Here is a 21,643-nt window from a genome sequence, read left to right as displayed (position 1 = left end):
GTAGACCTTGGTACATGGTAACTGCTGTTAATTAAAAAAACAAAACCAAACAGTGTCTCACTTATTAGCTGTTTTGGCTTGATTTGCTTTCATCTCGACATGTCTTCTACCTAATGTGTTAAGCTTACCTTTCCTTACTCTGCTCGTCAGCCTTTTGAAAATAACCACCCAAGTGTTTGATGAGTATGTTTATGAAGCAGATCCAGTATTTAAAAGAATCTTAGCATAAAATACTTGAGAATGATTACCCTTTAATTATAGTGTCTTTCTTTGAACTCCTGAGTTTCCTTTTTATTATTTTTTCCTTGCAGGCCCACAGCCCTTATCTCCTTGTGCTTGGCCTCCTTTTGGATTCTTCCCACTAATTACTCCCTGTTCTCCTCTCCCGCCACCCTGTGCTACACTATGCGCTGTTGCTAGAATAAATTTCTTGAAGCATCACCATACCCCTCCTTTTATTTTCTTAAAACATTTACCTTGGCTCTTGGTCACCACGTTCGAAGTTCTTTGACTAAACTTCATGGTTCGCTACCATCTGAAACCCCCTCACTTCCTTATTCAGTTTAACTTTCCATGATTCCTGAAGTCAGTCCGTGGAGACCATGCACAACCCTATGTATTTTGTCTCCGTTCCTTTGTTGTCATTCACGCGCTAAGTCATGTCCTACTCTTTGCAACCCCATGGACTGCAGCATGCCACGCTTACCTGTTTTTTACTGTCTTCCAGAGCTTACTCACTTCCTTACCTGCAGCTTTTTGTGTGTCTTGTTCTTTTTGCTCACATTCTTCCTCATCTTCTCTACCTCAAGTTAAACCCATTTTGTAAGGATGTATTCAAATTCTATGTTCCCTTCAAATGTCTCTTCCTGACTCTGATTTCAGCGATTAAAAAAAAAAATCATGCATGACATAGTAAAACATCAGAGAATGTATTTTGTAAAGTACTAACTGCTCATTTTAGCCTTATATCTTGAGCAGAGATACACATTCTTTGAAGAACTGGCCTCTCTCACTAAATGTAAAATCTTTCAGACTTACCTGTGCTGCTGTATGTGCCAACACTCACTCCCTCTTTTTGCTGAGTAGTGTCCCAGGGTTTGAACATACCTAGGTATAATTATCCATTTTCCTGTTGAGGAACATTTGGATCACTTCCAGTTTAGAGAACTAGGTTTGATCCCTGGGTCAGGAAGATCCCCAGAGAAGGGAATGGCCACCCACTCCAGTATTCTTGCCTGGAGAATTCCATGGACAAAGAAGCCTGGCGAGGTGCAGTCCATGGGGTTGCAAAGAGTTGGGCATGACTGAGCGACTAACACTGGACTGTTATGAATGTAGCTGTGAATATTTGTATATAAGTCTTTGAGTGAAAGTTGTTTCATTTCTCTTGAGTACCTCTGAGTGGGATTGCTAGGTCAAAGAATTAGTAAAAGCTTAACTTTGTAGGAAACTACCACATATTTTTTCTGAAGTGGTTGGAATATATGAGAATTGTAGTTGCTGTCCCACCCTGCTGTTGTCATTCTTTTCAATTTAACCTTTTTCTTGTGTGTGTGTGTATGAAAATATATCTCATTGTAGTTTGAATTTTCACTTCCTTCAGATTGACTCTGTTTATGTCTACTTATTGGCCATTTGTACATGTCCTTTCAGGTAGAACTTGTCCAGGTCTTTGCCTATTTTTGTTGGGTTGTTTGTCTTTTGATTATTGTGTGGTAATTTGTCATGTATTCTTGTTATAAGCCTTTTTTCAGCTCCGTGGTTAGGGATATTATCTCACATTGCCTTTTTTTTCTTAGCAACTCAGAGGCAACAATTCTAGAAAACTGGTGCTTTAGACATTCTGTCTTCACAGAGCTGTGTGAATGGGAGGGCTAGAGGCCAGGCAGCTGGAACGAACCTCTATATTATGTTTTCTCTTTCTAGAAGAAGAAACATGTTTTTCTTAAGTAGTTGAGCTTGCTTTCCTAGAAAAGCCTTGCCCATGACCACGCAGAGGATTTCTATGTATTATTAACAAGAACTAGGTTACTTGGCTTCAAAAGAATAAGTAGCTAGAATTTAAAAACTGGTTTCTCTATAAGGATCAGAAGGGTGTATACTTTGATATTTCAAGCAGTTGAAGAGTAAAATTTATTATGTGGCTATTATTTTGTGTGAATGAAATATACTTATCCAAGATTCTCAGGTTTTATCCTGAAGATAGTTTCAGGTAATATCCTTAATTGCTCCCTGGAGAAGATGGAGAGGAGAAATAATTTGACAGTCTCCAGATGACCAGTAAAAAGTACTAAATTTCCTTAAAGTTCCTAATTACAAACTATGCATTTTGTTGTATTTCCTCTCCAGACAAACCAAGTAATCCTGATGTGAGTATGACTCTGCTGTAACCCAGATTTAACTTTATTAAAACAGATGGTACAAAAGGAGAAGAAAAGTCTTTTACCATCCCCTATGGGCAAAGCTCAAACTTATTTATCCTCATCCAAAGCAGTTTCTCTCTGTTTTGGCCTGACTTCTGGGAGCACAGAACTCTTAAAAGATGTTTTCTTGAAAATAGTGAGCTCTTTTCTTGTCTGTCCCAGTGTTCTTGGCTGAGCTTCCCATATTCTGGCTGCTTTTACTCATTAATATTCAGCCTGATCCATAGTGACTGAGAAGGCAGCAAAAGGCTGGAAACTAGTACAGTGAAAGATCCTACCAGGGCTTTCTGAGGAAAGATGCAAATGTCCCTAGGAATAGTGCACCCAAGTTTCATTTTCTTAAGTCAGTTCAATGCTTAAGGCTTTCAACCCATTTAAATAGGAAGTTTTTTTTCCTTTTCCTTTTGATGTGAATTCAACTAGGATTTAGCTTTTCTGCCTCCTTTACAGTAAATATACTTTTCTTGTTGAGAATAAAATAATGAATCAGATTAAGATAAACATAATACATTTCTTAGTTCAGGGATACTTACCCTGATTGACAAATATTAAATTGTTTAAGAATTACTGTCGGCCATGTGGCTGAGATGAAATTGATTATAAAAGTAGAAACTGTAACTTCAGAATTAGTTGCTTCCTTTTCAGCATACTGAAAAACATATTTAGCTCTTCATCCAAGGGTACAATTATTTTTTATAAGACGGCTTTGAAAAGGGTAATCTCCATATATAATTTCCAAGGTTTTACACTGTAGAATCTTCTAATAGAAATTGGTTTTTTTTTCTTCATGAGAAAGTGATTGTGTTCTGTTCAAAAAAGTGTGAAAAATACATAAAGAGTGTGGTCATTATATTTTTAGACTGTACTACTTTTTTATGAAGCCTGTTTTCATAGAAATCAATTTCTAAATCCTGTTTGCTTATGAAGGTTTGAGGCTTCCTATAAGGTTAGAAGGAAATCCTATTATCACAAATACTTTTATAATGTAATTTAGGTGAATTTTGTTACCAGAAATGCCTCCACAACTAAATTTGTGTATTAAAATTTTTTTTAAAAATTCAGTATAATATTGATATAAAAATTACTGGGCAGCAAACAAATTTGGTATTTTTAAGTTATAGTGGGATTTGGCCTTCATTGAAATAGTGATGACTATTCCTTGCTACCCTATCTATTGTCCACATTGTAGTAGCTTCTGGGCAGGGCTGATGGGTTGGAGGTAGAAACCATTACTTCCCCCTTGGACACTAACTTCAGTCAGTGTTATGAACAGAATATTCTTGTCTGTACAGGCAATAGAGCTTCTCAAGATGATTTCCGTATTGAACATGCTTTTTTTTTTTTTTTTTGAAGTTGCAGCCATGGAGGACGACTGTTTTATCATCAGAATTCTGGTAGTGCCTTTCTGAGGCTAATATGGTAGTGGAGGCTGACTGGAAGTGGTTGAGCTCCATAATGACATGTCTGATGTTTTCTTTTCAGACCTGTCACTGTCGAATAAAAATGCCTTTTTGGGCATCCGTTTATCCCATGAACGTTTACTTGTTTAGTTGCTAAGTCGTGTCCCACCAGCTCTTTGCAGCCCCGTGGACTGAAGCAGGCCATATCTTTCACTGTCTCCCGGAGTTTGCTGACACTCATGTCCATTGAGTCTGTGATGCCAGCCAACTGTCTCATCCTCTGTCACACTCTTCTCCTTCTGCTCTCAATCTTTCCCAGCATCAGGGTCTTTTCCAGTGAGCTGGCTCTTTGCATCAGGTGGTCAAAGTATTGGAGCTTCAGCATCAGTCCTTCCAATGAACATTCAGGAGTGATTTCTTTTAGGATGGACTGGTTTGATCTCCTTGCTGTCTAAGAGACTCTCAAGAGTCTTCTCTAGCACCACAGTTCAAAAGCATCAATTCTTTGGTGCTCAGCCTTCTGTATGCTCCAACTCTCACATCCATACATGACTACTAGAAAAACCATAGCTTTGACTAGATGGACGTTTGTTGGCAAAGTAACGTCTCTGCTTTTTAATACGCTGTCTAGGTTTGTCGTAGCCTTTCTTCCAAGGATCAAGCATCTTTTAATTTTGTGGCTGCAGTCACCGTCTGCAGTGATTTTGGAACCCAAGAAAATAAAATCTGTCACTGTTTCCACTCTTTCTTCATCTATTTGCCATGAAGTGATTATGTAATTGTGTAAATATTTACTAAATACTCAATTACTCTATGTAATTGAGTAATTGAGTTTTTGCATTAGCAGTTACTATTAGTCAGTGGGGCTTCAAATGCTTGTTAGTCTTGGCCAGTGGCTACTGTGGGAAAAGATTGGAGGAGCATGCTTTCATTACATATAAATAAATAATTTTAATGTAAATAATTCAAAATAATGTTTTAAAATATTTCAAAGTAATCTAGAATCAGTGTTTTGAGTTATCCAGTGAATGATTCTTTTGGGGATACTCAGGGTAAATTAAAATATTGAAATAGGGGAATTAACCTAACTAGCATAGGGTGTAATGTTACAAAGTGTGAAGGTAAAGCTATAAGTCATTGACTCCATAGACCAAATTGGCCTTGCTGTTCATGTTGCCAAATAGTATAATCCTTTCCTAGATATACATATTGAAGATGAGGATAGGAAATTAATAGACTTTGATCACAATGAGTGATTATCTAGATGTATACATTGTGTGTATGTATGTATGTGTGTGTTTGTTTTTCCAGATTATGTTGATAAAATATTTAAATAACTTATAGAACTCATAAATGAATTTCTTATATATAGTATGTTACTGATATATTCTGATGAGTATTAAGAAAATTAAGATTTTCTTCTCTGAATGAAGAGTTCATTCAATTTATATATATGTGTGTGTGTATATATAGTGTATTTGTGTGTGTGTATGTATGTGAGAGATACTATGGCCTGATAAAATCAAAGCCACCACCATATTGTAATCTAAGATGATATATAGTGGGCTATTAGTTTTTATATCTCTTGTATAAAGAACTCAGAGAAACCAAACAGGGGAACTGCTATTCTAGACCTAGTTTTTAGGTACAAAGGAGAATAGATTCAGGAACTTTCTGTATGGTAAAATTTGTTGGTGTTCATCAACTCAGCCTTTGGTATATGCCTAAAATATAGAGTAAAAGAAAGAGGATGTCCTGGATTGTACTGACCTACAGAACTGGCAAACTGCATAGGGAGCAGTTTGGGAATTAAATATTCTAGGTGTCTAATTTTATGGTCCTATTCTTTTTGGGAACAGGTTTGGCATTAGGTTGGTATTTTTGCATCAAGAAATGTTGAGTAGAGAAGGCTTTCCCATCAACATTTCATTAATCGTAATACTGCCCTTAGAAGGGAAAGAAAAACAAGTGTTCCACATTCCTCTATGGGGAAAGTTTAGAAAATAAATTTCACATTATTTTAGGTATAATATATATGTGTGTGTGTGGAGCAGAAATTTCGATATTCAGAAATATGCTGATGGAGTAAGAATGTGTATATGATATACAGTAATGTTTTGTTTAGTCTTAATTATTAAATGAGATAGTCACTTATAAAAATGTTTATTGATTAGATAAGCAACATTTGCTAATGCTGAAAAATTAGAAAGTTTAGCAACCTGCCATGTGGACTTGGTATATGCTGCTACATTTTGACTTTTTTCTAATATTAATTTAGATCCAAAGTGTAGCTGAGATTTATATGTGCATATGCATTCATGTATAGACTATTTTAGTTTGATATTCTGTTTTTTCACCTATTATGAAAATTTCCTCATGTTTTTTTGATTGTCATTGTTAATGAAAACAGAATATTCCATCCTATGTATACACCATAATTCAGCCATTTCCCTATTTTTGAACATTTAGGTTTTCTAATTTATGTTTTTACTGTTAGCTTACTATAGTTTGTCATAATCCTTAATAGGCCCAATTGCTTGATTCTTTGATAAGAGTATTTTTGTCATTTCTAGTATTATAGTTTATACATGAAATATGTGTATGACTCATTATTTAAGTGAAAATTGAATATGAATATATACCCACACAAACACTATTTCTATTTTTGTTTGAAATTCTGACATTATTCAGAAAGAAATGCTACTTTGAGTAGAGTAAAGACTGATTAGGAAATGTTTTTACACTGCTACATTTAATTATTTTACTTTTTTTGTGTAGGCTTAGATGTGATCATTGTCATCTTTTTCATAAAAGAGAAGAAAGCTATCAGTCAGTTAGTTCAGTTCAGTCGCTCAGTCGTGTCCAACTCTTTGCGACCCCATGAATTGCAGCACACCAGGCCTCCATCACCAACTCCCGGAGTTCACTCAAACTCAGGTCCATCGAGTCAGTGATGCCATCTAGCCATCTCATTCTTTGTCATCCCCTTTTCCTCCTGCCCCTAATCCCTCCCAGCATCAGAGTCTTTTGCAGTGAGTCAACTCTTCGCATGAGGTGGCCAAAGTACTGGAGTTTCAGCTTTAGCATCATTCCTTCCAAAGAACACCCAGGGCTAATCTCCTTTAGAATGGACTGGTTGGATCTCCTTGCAGTCCATGGGACTCTCTAAACAAGTTGCTGAAAGTAAAACTGAGAGTATTGGATAAGGAGAGTATTGAGGATGTAAGTGTCATAATAAGAATATAGCAGTAGGAAATTATGTCTGATAACCTAGGAACTGGGGGAGTATGTCCTTTGTGTTTTCATTCCACTGTTTAGAAATTCTTTAACTTGATGGAGGCATAAATTTGATTTGAATATTGAAATTGTGTGCCAGTTAATGAATTAATAACAGAAGGTCTTTAATGCAACATTCAATTCGTATGTTGAAGACTTAGCCCTGTTTTAGATTTTCTGGCAGGAGCAAGCTGCTGTTTTATTCTTGTCTTTATTTATCCCTTAGGATGACTGTGAGGGGATTGCTTTCAGGATTTTCACGGAGACCAAAATCCTCGGATGCTCAAGTCCCTTATAGAAAGTGCTTGTAGTAGTCTCATATAACCTATGCACATCCACACTTTAAATCATCTCTGAATTACTTATACTGCCTAATACAGTGTAAATGCTATGTAAATAGTTGCCAGGGTGACAAATGCAAAATAGTTGTTTGGAACTCTTTGGAATTTTTTCACCTGAGTATTTCTGGTTGGTTGAATCCATGCATGTGGAACCTCAGGATACAAAGGTTGTTTTTAAACCTCTTACATCTCAAATTATTTATTTAAAAATATTTTGGACATGATTACTGTGTGATGGTTTTTAAAGTCAACTCCTCGCACCACCCCGGCCTGTATCACTAGTGCATAAGAATTCAGTCGATCTTTGTGAATTTTTTTTCTCTCTCAGGTAACCTTGCTGGTTGTCATTCTAGGGGCCAGCAAAGTACAAATCTAGAGAGGAAAATTGAGATAATGGGCTGAGAAGGGCCAGGAAAAACCCAAATAACTCCACAGGAGCAGAGAGGGAATCTTTATGACAGAGACTTAGCTTGCCAGGAGTGAAGACTAAGAGACAGAGCCAGAAGCGGGGACGCTTCACTGTCTTCTGTTCTCTTCTGTGACATACGCACACCCTTCACTGACTTTCGTTCTCTTCTGTCACACACACACACACACACACACACACACACAGAGTCTTCACTGTCTTCTGTTCTCTTCTGTGACACACACACACCCTTCACTGACTTTTGTTCTCTTCTGTCACACACACACACGTTCTGGTGTACTCAGTACCTGGCTACCCCTCTTCCCCCCAGGCCTGTCAAATGCACTAGGGAAACAAGGAGTATTTTCCTTAGGAGATTCCTCCCTGCTGGGATCACAGAGAAGAGATGCTGATACTGAAACTCCAGTGAACAGCTTATTGCAAAAAAGGACCCAGTTTACTGGTTTAATGTGCCCTCAATCCCAAGGGCACTTCACAGGTATGTCTGGTATGTCTGGTGATAGAGCAAAATTTATAGACTATAGAATCAGCCCATCTAAGGAAATCAACTGTGAGAAAATGACAGCAGCTGTTTCAGGATTTTTGCCTAAAGAGGAAAGAGATTCTTGCATTAACATCCAACCTAAAAGAGTCAGTTCTAAAAGTTGAATAACAGTCTTTAAATTAAGTGGACCAATCAGGCAGGTCTGGATGGTTGTTTCTAGATGTTTCTTTCCCAGATCAACATTAGTTTGTTGGCTGAGAAGGTACATGGAATGATTTGGACACCTCAGAGCCAGGGATCATTTGATCACTTAAAACCAGACTGTCTGGAGACAGCCTTCTGCCTGTTCTTGATTCTAACAATGGATTGTTGTAGCCTCTAGTGCCTTCGTGTAGGGTCACGAAACTGACTGATGCTGAAGGCAGGAGAGAAACACCCCTCAACAGTAATTTTCCACAGAGAAATGCTGGGACAAGGAAACCCATTTATTCATCAGACATTTTTGAGCTTACTCTGTTTTCATGGCTCTTGTAGAGTCAAAAGAGAGAAGGAAAAGGACTCCTGCAGAGTCCTACAGAGCAGTTATATACTGAGGGGTGAGGGGTGATTGTTGAAACTTGAAGTGTGAAATAGACATGAACTCTGGAAAAGCAATGTCTGGACGTAATCAGGACACATCTTTACCTGGAATTTTATTTAGAGAGTTAACGGTTTGTTTTTCTGGTTGTTTATCTCGCACTTCCCTGACAGAACTTGAGGAGAACCTGTAATTCAAAGTAGTAGAGATAGGTACAGATATTTAAGAAATTTGTATTTTTCCAAGGATCCATTAAAGTTTTTGCTGATGCCCTTCTGCTGTCATTTAGGACCTTTGGAAATATTAAAGTTCATTTGTATGGGGAAGAAATGTTAGAGAGGTTTCGATTGTATTTAATTCAGGTGGAAGAAATGTGAGAAGGGGCAGAGGGGAGGCTTACTGATCTGAGTGTCATGAGTACAGGGTTTCTGAATGATATTAATTGCCCACTCAGGCTGAATGGGGCATCTGTTGTTCTGCTTTGACATTCCAAAGTTTCCCCGGGTAATCTCATTTCATCCATTCTGTTTTCTGTACTTGGGGGAATTGCTCTCAGTCTTCTAACTCCAGACTCACACATGCAACTTCAGCGACCCGAGTCACCTTGTGTCGTACTGTGAACACTTAACAGCTGCCCCTCCTTCTCTTCTCCATACTTTTGTCTCCCAGTGATTTCAGAGTCTCACTTCTCTAAGTGTGTCCACTGACCAGCAGCATCAGTGTCACCTGGATTGTTGGAAATGCTGAGGTTCCAGCCCCAGTCCAGACCTACTGAATTTGAATCTGCATTTTGACAAGCTGTCTAGGCAATTCTGCGCACATTAAAGTTTCAGACATACTGTCTTAAACTCTGCTGTTCCTCTCACATCCAGTCCGTCAATTACTAATGTCAAAAGGTTGTCTCTCCTCAGTAATCTCAATAATCAGGAGAGTGGGTTGGGTTTGTAGCTGCTGAGAAGCACACTGACGAGGACTAAAGCTCTGAGTACCTCAGGCTCCAGCTTTCCTGTCGTCTCCTTGCCTCCTTCAGTCATTTACCTGCCTGTCCCTGAAATCATTAGTTTGCGAGCACCTGTCCCTGGCTACCCTCACTTCACTGTGCTGGGCCTTTATTTTCTCTGGACCAAGTCACTTAAACCTCATTCTCATCTGCTCACTCTCAGATCCATCTGCCTATAAATCCAGACTCCACACCTGCTGGAATTCCTCAGTGGCTTTTCATGACTCAGCACTCTTTTTCAGAAGTAACTCCTTGAACACAGCTGAGTGTTTCCATCCTCTGTTTTATACTTCGCTTCCCCGCCCCGACCCCCGAACTCTTCCTTCCTGCTCAGCCCTTGGACCTCACTGTAGTGTCACCTACGCTGTCTGCTCTTGACCGTTCCCCCTGCCCATCTTATCCTCCACGGCCAGGAGAGCGCCACCCAGAGGCAGGTTCCTGGGTGTCTGTGCTCTCCCACACAGCAAGGTTCCATCCTTGCAAGCAGCACTGTGTTTTTGTTTGTCTCTGATATTTTGTGATATCTGATATTTTGCAGCCAGATATTTTGCAATGTCTGGTAACTATAGTGAGTAATCAGTAGTTGTTTCTTGACTTGAATTTGTTACACTGACTAGGAAATTTTGTTTGCCTAGAGTTATTAAAATAGCTAAGTCTTTTTCTTCTCTTCTGGAACATAGACATAATTGGATCAATCATAGTTCTTGGTTTATGATAGATTATCGTTGATCTGTGCTTGCCTCCCTTGATTTATTTAATAGAAAATTAATGTGCACTCCTAAAACCTCTTCCTCCTCAACGTGAGAACCAGTACATTGTTTTTCATCTTTTCATCTACACACATCTCCTTTGTATAGTCCCCTGCTTCCCTGCTGCCTTCCCTCTCCTGTCTTCCATCTTTGACAGCTTATTCTTGGATTCCCTTGGCCATTTCTTCTGTGCCAGGCATGGTGATGAGCAAGTTCTTTATTAATTTAGTGAATCCTCCAAACAACCCCACAAAGCAAGCAATACAATAAAGTCTCTCTTTTCTCTATTGAAGCGATTTGAAGGCAGTAGTTACTATCCTCTTAATTAGGAGAGGTGGCACGTGCCATCCTCACCTGATTGTTGACTGTTTAAATTGGCTCACAGTATTTCTTCAGTAGGCATGGGGTGAGTTCTTGGTTTCAAGTGTATGCTTCTAGCACTCTTAGACCCTTGCTTCACTGCAGCACTGTTTTCCTTCAGTAAGGTTTGTATTTGGAAAGGCTGATGTTTTTGGCCTTCTTGCTATCTATTAAGATAAATCTGTTTGATATGGAACTTACCTGGAAATATGAGAAATCATAATGTTTTTTCTTCTGCAAAAATATTACTGAGTTTCTAGTTCTTGTTTGAGTTGAGTATGCCAGGTTCTTTTCTCTTTCACTATTTGGGATCAAAATATTTTCTTTTAAAATAAATATTTTGGCTTTATATATATTTCATAATTTTTATAGATAGAGTGATTATATGAGTATTTATGAATTAAATGTAGAACAGGTTTTGCTGAAGTGTACTGGTTAATACTAGGACTGACTGACTGAAATTAGAACTTTAAACATCGTACTGTATGGTCACTTTAATTATAAGAATGATTTTTTTGAAAGATTGTCAAATTTTTCTAATTCACTCGAATCTTTCTTGAGGAATGGAATTTTGTTATATTTTGAAATTTTTCCTTTTTTAATAGAGATTTTCTGGAAAATCCCATGGACGGAGAAGCCTGATAGGCTACAGTCCACGGGGTCGCAAAGAGTCAGACACAACTGAGCGACTTCACAATACATTTATCAAATGTATTGATGTATTTCCTACTCACATATCTTTGGGGTTTTGTCCATTCTTCTCAATTTAAAAATCTTTTAACTTTATGCATTGATTGGTCATTTTCAAAAGAGTCATCTACAATTTTTGGTTGTCAATTTCATTTTCCTTTTCCATTTGTTTCTTTATCAAGTTTGCCTTTTCTAATTTTATTTTGGCTTGTTCATTTGCTCCCTAAGTTCCAACTCAAGAGGCTTGATTTATTATGCTTTTCTTTTTAAATTTTGTTACCAATATAATCACTTAGTTGAAGAGCAGTGAACTTCTTCGTACTGCCTAGTAGCTTTCCATGCATTTTGTTATCTCATCTACCAAAAAATATTATATTCTGAATTTCTTCCCAGGTTCAGTCTTTAGGATACTTTGGTACTAATTTTTTAAAATCTAATTTTGTCATGATAACAACTAATGTAGGCCAAAGTTTGGACTTAGTACCTGATCCATTTTTATAAGTAATTAGGTTAGAATTGGAAATCAGTTGTGTTCTGTTTTTTTCATTCACCCATATATAACAATTAACTTATTCCAAGCGTATTTCATTGTCTGCTTAAGCTGGCCTGTTCTGGCAGGGGCCTTTCAAGTCTCAGTTACTCCTGTAATTCTCTCTGGCCATATTATCCCAGTCTCCCCCCTTTTGTTTACACTGCTGCTAGATTTTCATTTATATTTTCGTATTTGTTGGCTGGACCAGAACATTTTAAAATAGATTTGCTTTAATGCACCTTGAGGCTCTTTGCCTGATTAGCTAATAGCTATCACGTTTGGGGTGCCTACTACCTACCATGGTAGTTGCTTTTACGTATTTTCTCTTGTTTATTCTTCACAGGATCCCTACAAGTCAGGTAGTGTTGTTCTCATTTGACTCTAGAAGAAGTTGAGGTATTCAGATGCTTGACACAGTTCCCCATCACATGCCTTGGAGGAGAAGGATCAGCAGCCTGAGGGCTATCTCCGTGCTGAGTCTAGCTCTGAAGTGTGACCTTGCTGTGACAGTGGGTTTTGTTCACACTGGCTCCACCTGGGAATATCCCCTAGATTTTAGTCTGCATGCATTTTTAAAAAAATTTATTTTATTTTATTTATTTATTCATTTATTATTATTTTTAATTTTTTTAATTTTAAAATCTTTAATTCTTACATGCATTTCCAAACGTGAACCCCCCTCCCACCTCCCTCCCCATAACATCTCTCTGGGTCATCCCCATGCACCAGCCCCAAGCATCTGCATGCATTTTTGATAGGTAATCAGTTACACTAAAAAAAGGTAGAAAGTTTATTCTATTTATGTTTTCTTTCATATTTGAGATATTTCACAAGATAAACTATGAGATGTAAATAGGATGTAAATGAGATGTAAATTTGTGCTATTTATCACTATCCTGATTATCTTTGCATTTTCTTGCTTTCACCCTTCTGGGATAAACTTAAACTTTGAGTTTCTATGGAGCTAAATTGGAAGATAGTGATATGTGCTTATTCTATATAGGCAGCTTTGAACTTTCCTATATGTGATCTGTATACCATTGGTAGTGTAATTAAACCTTCTCAACAGCCTCTTTATTCAGGATTCAGTCTTCAGATTTCTTAGCTCTGATGTTAATAGAACAGCAGTTATTCAAGGAAAAAAACAGAGGCTGCTCACATTGGTGCTATTGTACCCTGATCTGTCCAACACCTCCCCCCTCGCTGTTCTATCCCCCCAAGACTTGGAAAGTCAGTAGGAGCTGCTCCAGCAGTGGTGTCGCCTTGCTTACTGTATCTTCCCCCCGAGATGTGTGGCTCAGGTATGGAGTCAGGAGGAATTGTCCTCAAGTCTCATGTCTCTGATCCCTACTTCTGCCCTGAATACCCAGCACATCAGATATTTGAAAAATAGAGATTGGCTCTCAGGGTCATAAGTGGGGCAACTTGGGAGATCTACCAATTTGTCTCAGGCCTCTGTAGGTGATTTCCACCTTAGACCCTAGTCAACATTGCCATGGACTACTGGCCTTGAACAAGACTATATTTGCTGGAGCAATACTTGGGAATATCATTGTATGTTTTGGTTTTATTATTTTTTAAATTCTAGAATCCTTTGCCCTCATAGTTCAAAAGCATACCTGTTCTAATGTCAGAGGTTTGTGTTTCAGCATGCTTTTTGAATAGCATTATAGACAATAAAGAAATGCTTCTATTTTCATTTATATTAGCATGTGTAGTAAAACTGTTTTAATTAAATTCCTGTTTTTTTATTCAGTGACCACCATCTTGACCTCTTTCCTAAAATTGATGTATGTAGAGTTTAGCTTTCTTTCTTCTTCTTCTTCTTCTTTTTTTTTTTTTTTTAAGATGTGGACCACTTAAAAAGACTTCACTGAATTTGTGACAACATTCCTTCTGTTTTTATGTTTTGGTTTTTTGGCCTCGAGTCATGTGGGATCTTGGGTCCCTGACCAGGGATCGAACCTGTACTCCCTGAATTGGAAGGCGATGTCTCAACCACTGTACCTCCAAGGAAGTCTTGAGTTTAGCTTTTTGAATAAGTCATATTTTATCATTATAGTAATGGACTCCTTTGTGAAATTTCATTGTTATCCCTTGCTCTTCTCAACTAACTGTTATAAACGATTATAATATTTTGCTAGCATTAAATTATTTGGGGGGAGTGGGTCATGAGTCTTCTGCGTAAACTCTTCTGTTGCTTTTATTGTGACCTTCTTGGATGTTGGTCTTGTTGACAGATTGTTTCAGGTCATTTAGGTCATGAAATACTTTCTGTCTTCAAACAAACCGAGGGTTTTGCCTCAGTTCTGGGCCTGTGGTGGCAGTTTCCTTTGTGCATATTTTCTTTCAAGCTCTTCTTTCTCCTCACCTAAATCTGAAGGTTTCTTTTCTTAGCATCTTAAATGTTATCTCATCATCTTTCCTGGCAGATATTACAGAGTATCTTGTTTTTTGGCTTTTTTAGTACACTTTGAAAACTTGACCATTAGCTATGGTTATTTTGTTGTTTTGTTCATTTGGGTGGGTTTAACTTGAAGATTACTTCTTAATAATTTACATACTAGTCTCCAATTCTTATAAATTATAACAAATTATTTCTGTGATTTTGGTTCATATTGTTCAGTTTCTCAAATCTTTCTGCCCTCTGTGATTTTTTTGGCCCATGACTTTATCTTGCCTTGTCATCATACATTTGGGTACACTGTTGTTGTTTTGCTAAGTTGTGTCTGACTCTTGTGACCCCATGGACTGTAGCCTGCAAGTCTCCTCTGTCTATGGGATTCTCCAGGCAAGAATATTGGAGTGGGTTGCGATCTCCTCTTCCAGGGAATCTTCCTGACCCAGGGATCAAACCCACGTCTCCTGCTTGACAGGTGGATTCTTTACCACTGAGCTGGTGGGAAGCCCTGGGTACATTGTACTAGTGTATTTTCAAATAAGTTATTTCTCTGGAGTGGGATATCAGTTCAGTTCAGTCGTGTCCGACTCTTTGCGACTCCATGGACTGCAGCACCCCAGGCTTCCCTGTCCATCACCAGGAGTGGGATATGGTTTTGATTTTTGTTAGCTTATTTATGCCTTTAGTTTCTTTCTGAAGAAATAGTCCATGAACTTTGTAGACTCTTCTGGGCTTGAGCACAACTACTGATGAGTGTCCTGTAGAAAAACTGTGGCTCATAAAAAGGGCGATGCATAATTTCAGAGTTTAATGGATCCCAAGTTTCTGCATGACTCTTCCCTCCTTTTAAAAAACTCCACGGAGAATATGCTGAGTATGCACTTCTTGAACTCATTCTTCCACTTAAACGCACGTTGTGGATGTCTTTAGCAGGTCCTTCACTTGGCTGGCAATGATGAGTATGAAAAGCAGCAGCCCATCAGTCCCTCCCATAACTGCTGGAGTTAGTAAATTTTATTCTCCTTCTGATTGCACTAGCTTTTAATAATCACGTTTAGTATTATGCTCTTCCTTTATAAATGGGCACAGACCTTAGGGAAATTTCAATGGTCCATTTGGTATTGACACATTTTTCATTTTTATTATTTTAAGTAACCTACAGCCTCCTCTTTCTCACTTTCCTAGAAGTGGACCTTGTGGAAGGTGAGACAGGGGCCCTGTGATACCCAGGCCCAAGGGGTGAGGCCAGTGACCCACGGAACAAGAAGGTCATGACATGTGAACACGCTTAGGTGATGATTTGTGTGTTTTTAAAATAATTTATTTAAAAAAATGTCTCCTCAGCTTTACTGAGGTATAATTGACATGTGACATTGTGCCTGTTTATTTTAAATATCAAGCATCACAAACTCAATTTAGCAAACATATATTGCTCGATTCTCTTGTTAGGTGTCAGACAGGCCTCCTGTTTCATTTACACATGGCTGGAATGGGACCTCTTACCATCAGAGCTCTCTGTGCATTTCTTTCACACAAAAGTGAGTCAGAAGAGGATAAAATTCTGGAGAGGCAGAAAAAAGGAGGGAAAGTATTCTTTCCTACCATAGTGGTATCCCTGCAGTTCCCTTTACACTTGCCTCTTCTGGATACTGTAGGTAAATTTGTTTTAAACGAACTTCATTGAGGTACTTATCACCCATTTGATCACCCATGGGCAATGAAACGTATCACCCATTGCTAGTAGGGGCTTCCCATGCGGTGTAATGGTAAAGAATCTGCCCACCAACGTAGGAGATGCCGGGGATGTGGATTTGATCCCTGGGTTGGGAAGACCCCCTGGAGAAGGAAATGGAAAACCCACTCCAGTATTCTTGCCTGAAAAATTCCACGGACAGAGGAGCCTGGTGGCCTACGGCCCATGGGGTCACAAAGAGTTAGACATGGCTGAGCATCCTCACACACATTTCCAGTGTAAAATTCAGTAATTTTAGGTAGCTTTACTGAGGGGTAAAGCTGTCGTCATCTGTTTTAGAATATTTTCATCATCCCAGTAAGATCCCTCATGCTCATTTACAGTCGATTCTTACTCCATTTCTAATCTACCTTTTGTCTCTATGCATTTGCCTTTTCTGGATACTTCATCTAAGCACAATATGTGGTCTCTTGTGTCTCTCTCCTTCCTTCCCTCCTTCTCTCCTTTGTTTATTATTGAAATAGAGTTGATTTGCAATATTATCTTAGTTTTAACTGTACGATAATTAAAATTTTAAAAAATTGATTTCATAACTGGTTGTTGAGATGTCCTGTGTTAATCAGATGACCGTATCGTATATTAATCCTCTGGCTATATTAATCAGATGAGTGTTTTTTCCTGAAGTGATCTGAACAGCTAGTTAGAAAGCGATGTTTTTAATTAGCGTTTACTCTCAGCTACATACGGTTGCTATTTGAAAAGTTCTTCCTCTTTTGAATAGGATGGGACTTGAACACAGCTACTAATGTAGGTCCAACAGAATGTTCTAAGTCATTCAAGACTGTGGTATATGTGAAGTTTTTTTGGGTGAGAGGGATTTATGCAGCATATAGGGGTCTTAGCACCCTGACAGGAATGGAACTGATGCCCCCTATATTGGGGGCTCAGAATCTTAACCACTGGACCGCCAGGGAAGTCCCTACACCAGGTTTTAACTGTGTGTTGGAACCAGTTTGAGGAGTTTTCAGAGTAGATATGTCTGAACATCACTCCCACCCCGGTGAATCAGTAGCAGGGGTTGGGGCCCCGGGCAGGCAGCTCTCAGCAAAATCTCCCTGGGTGGCCAGTGCACAGCCTTGACAGGGAAGTCCTGATCTACCAGCATTCCCGAGAATACTCGCATGGCTTTGCCCTTCAGGAAGAATTCTCCAAGTTTTTATAAATTAATGCATAGAAAATCATATCCATATAAAGTATTCATATACCCCTAATGAATTTGCTAATAGATGTTTTCTATTTTTGAAACTTCTCATGCCTCTGTGTATCTACAGAGTTTTAGTCGAAACTCAAGAGTATCTACCGAGTGTTAGTCAAAACCCAAAGGCACAAACAAAGCTTCCTTAGAAATGTTCGGTGGTCAGGGTCACAGCTGCAGCAGTGACAGCCTCCGATGTGAGCATGCGCTGTCATCACCTCGTGGGCCACTGTGTGTGCTCCGCTCAGCTCACGGCAGTTTGAACAGCATGGGACCGTGTTGGGCTCAGACAGGGAGCGGGGTATATGCCTTTCTGTATTGCTCTCCTGTCCTTCGGGGGTGATGTGGGCGTGGTACCTGCCATTCTCTGGTGTTTCTGACGTGCTCAGAAGCATTGTCAACTTTAGCTAATAGCTATCTGGTATCTTCGGTGTTTTGTTGTTGTTGTTTGAGGTTGTTTTGTTGTTGTTCTATTTTTCACTCTATTTGTTTTTGCGAGCGTGGCTTTCTCTTCCCAACCGCTCTCAACACAGTAGACTCATGTGGAGAACAGTGCTCCTTCTAGGAACAGATAGTGGAGGGAGGGAGGGAGGAGTCGACTCACAGATGGAGGGTGTGCAACAGACGGAGGGGTGTGCAGACGGTGAACTTGATGTCTTTGACTCGAGAGGGTGGCTTGTAGGTGGGGGGGAGTGGGAGAAAGAGAGAAAAAGAGAGTGGGCGGGGGGTGGTGGTGGCTATTGACTGATTAGCCTTTCCAGTGGGTCTGGGAGGTAAACGCAATCTCATTAGAGTAGGGGGCTTGCAGTTTATCTTGTTTCCTGTGAAATACTTCTTGCAACAAGCCAGGACACCAACCTGACTTCGTGTACATTTTACCTCTGCCTCTTCCCACAGCCTGGAAAGATCTCCTTTCCTGCTCTGATTAGCCAACATTTTCTATGAAGTGTGAGCCTCACCTCGGCCCAGTGGTCCCCGCTTCCTTCCCTGCAGTCTCTAGTCTTCTTCCTCTCCTCTGAGTTACTGTAGTATTTGAGTTAACCTTCCCACTTGTGCATTTCATTACAGTCTCTTTTGATTTGCTGCTTGCTTTATGTGAGTGAAATAATTTATCTTCCCAGCCGGATGGGAACCTTATGAAGAGCAGCACTGCTTTTCAGCTCACTTTGCCATCCCTGTGGCCCTTAGGAGAGCAGTGCTAGTGCTTCCTGGTCCTGCCCTGACCCTCCCACAGAACTCAGAGGACTACTTCCTTTTGGCCTGTGGCTTGATGAGTGATGGAGAGAGACACCTCTGCTCCCCAGACGGGATCAACCCTAAGGCCAGCGACGTGTGTGGCTGGAGCTCACTGTGTTTCTCTGACCTGGTTCTAGCTGACAGGGCAGTTTTCCTGGAGCGTTTCCTCCTCTTGCTGTAGTCTTGGTGGGAGGAGAGGGGAATGAAGACTGGTTTCACAAATTCCAAATATCTAGCAAGACCTGTTCTGGGCCTCTCCCCTCAGTTTCATGTTGTCAAGTGGGCCCTCTGGTCTGGTTTATCCTGACTTGCCAGGCACCCCAGCATTTGCTAAACTTTGACCCAAATACTTGGAGTGGCAGGGTACACTGAAGGGACTTTCTCCTGCCCTCCGCTTTCTCTCTCCCTCTCTCTGTGTCTTCTTCCCTTTCTTTCTCTCTCCATCCCTAACTCCCACCCACAGCCTCTCTCACTGGAGGAGTTGTAATAGCATGAATTGGCTGTCCTGTTCCTGCTAGAAGTTTTGCTGCTCAGCGGAGTGCACATTCCCCTTGAGTTCACTGCTGTGGATCGATGGGTATATGCAGAGTTGGAGCCAAGTGTCTGCTGTTTATGAAGTCCCACTTGAAATTTTTGGGCCTTAGGTAGCAACTATCCCACTGTAGCATAGCTGTTCTGCAGCGCAGTCTGCTTATGGTCCCTTCAGCATGTATTTCAGACATAGCATCAATGAGAAATAAAGCTCGTGTATGAATTTGTTATTTTTTTTGTTTCAAAAAAATAGGGCAAGTCAGACTTTATTTCTTCTGGGACTTTGGTAAATTTCATTAGAGAAGATATTTTGAAATAGAGTCCTAAGCACTTTCATGTCAGTAGAGCCATAACCAGGAGTCATGGGTACTTGCATAAACTTGGGCATCATGCTTTAAGTCAGTAGACATCAGTTTGAATTTGCATATTCCTCTTCCCTCCTCCTGTTATTCTTAAATATTTATTTATTTACTTACTTTGCTGGCTTGGATCATTTTCATGTCAAAGAATGGTGTCTTAAATGAAGTGCTTCCATTTATATAAAATGTGAGTGTCTTTTTGTAGCTAAAGGAGATTGGGAGTATATCTGAGAATAGAATCATCATCTTCACCAGCAAGATAGCTGCATTGCCAAGGAGGGGCTGGAAGGCATCGTTTTGTCACGCGAGCGTATGTTCCTCGATTCTTTGTCTCGTCACAACAAAGATTTGGAGTGATGGACATGAAAGCCCCCTCGGCGTGTCACAGCTCTCAGGTCTTGGATAGACCGTGTTATAGCTCTCAGGTCTCCAATGGACTTCTAGCTCTTAGACAAATCAGTGTTACAGCTCTATTTTATTTAGAAGATAGCAGGAAAATCTATCTTTCAGGCGTGAGGGCACGTCGATCTAAAGAGATGAGGAGAAGAGCGCCCCGGCGCGCGGGAGAGAGCGAGCGAGCTGGCTCTGGCTCCTCTGTTTGTATGTTTCTCTCTCCCTGGGCCTGTCCTATGTAAACTGGGCCAGCCAGGAGTGTTGTTTGTTTTACCTGAGGTCCTCACTCCGGTCCTCGGACCTTCTTTTGTTTCATTTTCGCGGGCTTTTCCCTTCCTTGTCCGTAGCCACCGCTGTTTTGGACTCCTCCCTGTTCTACCTGCCTAACCGTTTGAAACATTACAGTGAGAGGACCGTGAAGCGAGCAGCAACACAGTTGTTCAGTTGCTACCTGGAGGGCAGCTTGGGCTGACAGGCTCTCCCCCCCCGGGTGGAGAAGGTGTGGAAGGATGGCACTGATCTAGCTTCCTCTGCTATAGCCTGTGGACCTGAGGTTTACATTAACACTGGAGGCTGAGACCTGGGGAGGGAAAGGGCTTTCTTGCTCTTCCCAGAGCCCTGGAGCTATTCTCTCTGAACTCAGCTCCCAGTCTGCCATTTCCTGATGTTGTGATTCTAGGGTATATTATTTAAATTTGCTACATCTCCATTTCTTTAGCTGAAACAGTGCTGTGGATAGTAGCTACTTGGAAGGTTACTGAGAGGACTCAGTGAGTGACTTGCTTCACGACAAAGTCTTGCTCTATAGCAAGCACTTCATTTGTCATCATTCAGCTTCATGTCCCAAACAGTGGTGATTTAGTACGTGTGAATGTTTCTTTTCCTCCTGGAATGAGCAGTAGATATCCCAGGACTGATATGGTGGTTTCATGAGGCTATCGTCAGACTCCAGTATTTCTACTCTGCTATCTTTAGTGTGGGTCTTTGTCACCTCATAGTCATAACATGGCTGCCTCATCTCCAGCATCTGTCTTGAGTTCCAGGCAGGAAGAAGAGGAAGGGCAAAGGGTGAACAATGGCTGAACTGCCGCATCTTTATAAAGAGATTTCCCAGAAGCCCTAATCCATCAATTTCTACTTACATCCTGTTGGCCGAAATGATAGCACATGGCCTTATCTATAAGGGAGGAAAGGAAGTGTAGTTTTTTTTTTTTTTTTTTTTAATTAGTCACGTTATCATCCTCACCAGCACCAAGGCTGTTGTTACTGGTAGGAAGGAAGAAGTAGGAAATGGATATTGGGTAGGCAAACCGGCAGTGTCTGCACCACAGTCAGTATTACTGTTGGAAGGGTCTTGAATGTAGATGTCCCTGGAGATGGGGAACCATGGAAGAAGGAGGTTTCAGGATCCTGATGAGAATTTTGGAAATATGCAGAACTTCAGAAGAGTGATTTCTAGAGTGAAGCATCCATTTCCCAGCCATCCCAGAGTGACTGTGAGCCTAGCACCGACCTC

Source organism: Capricornis sumatraensis, chromosome 13, assembly GCF_032405125.1.
Source record: "Capricornis sumatraensis isolate serow.1 chromosome 13, serow.2, whole genome shotgun sequence".
NCBI lineage: Eukaryota > Metazoa > Chordata > Mammalia > Artiodactyla > Bovidae > Capricornis > Capricornis sumatraensis.
Note: the sequence above shows the minus strand (reverse complement) of the source record.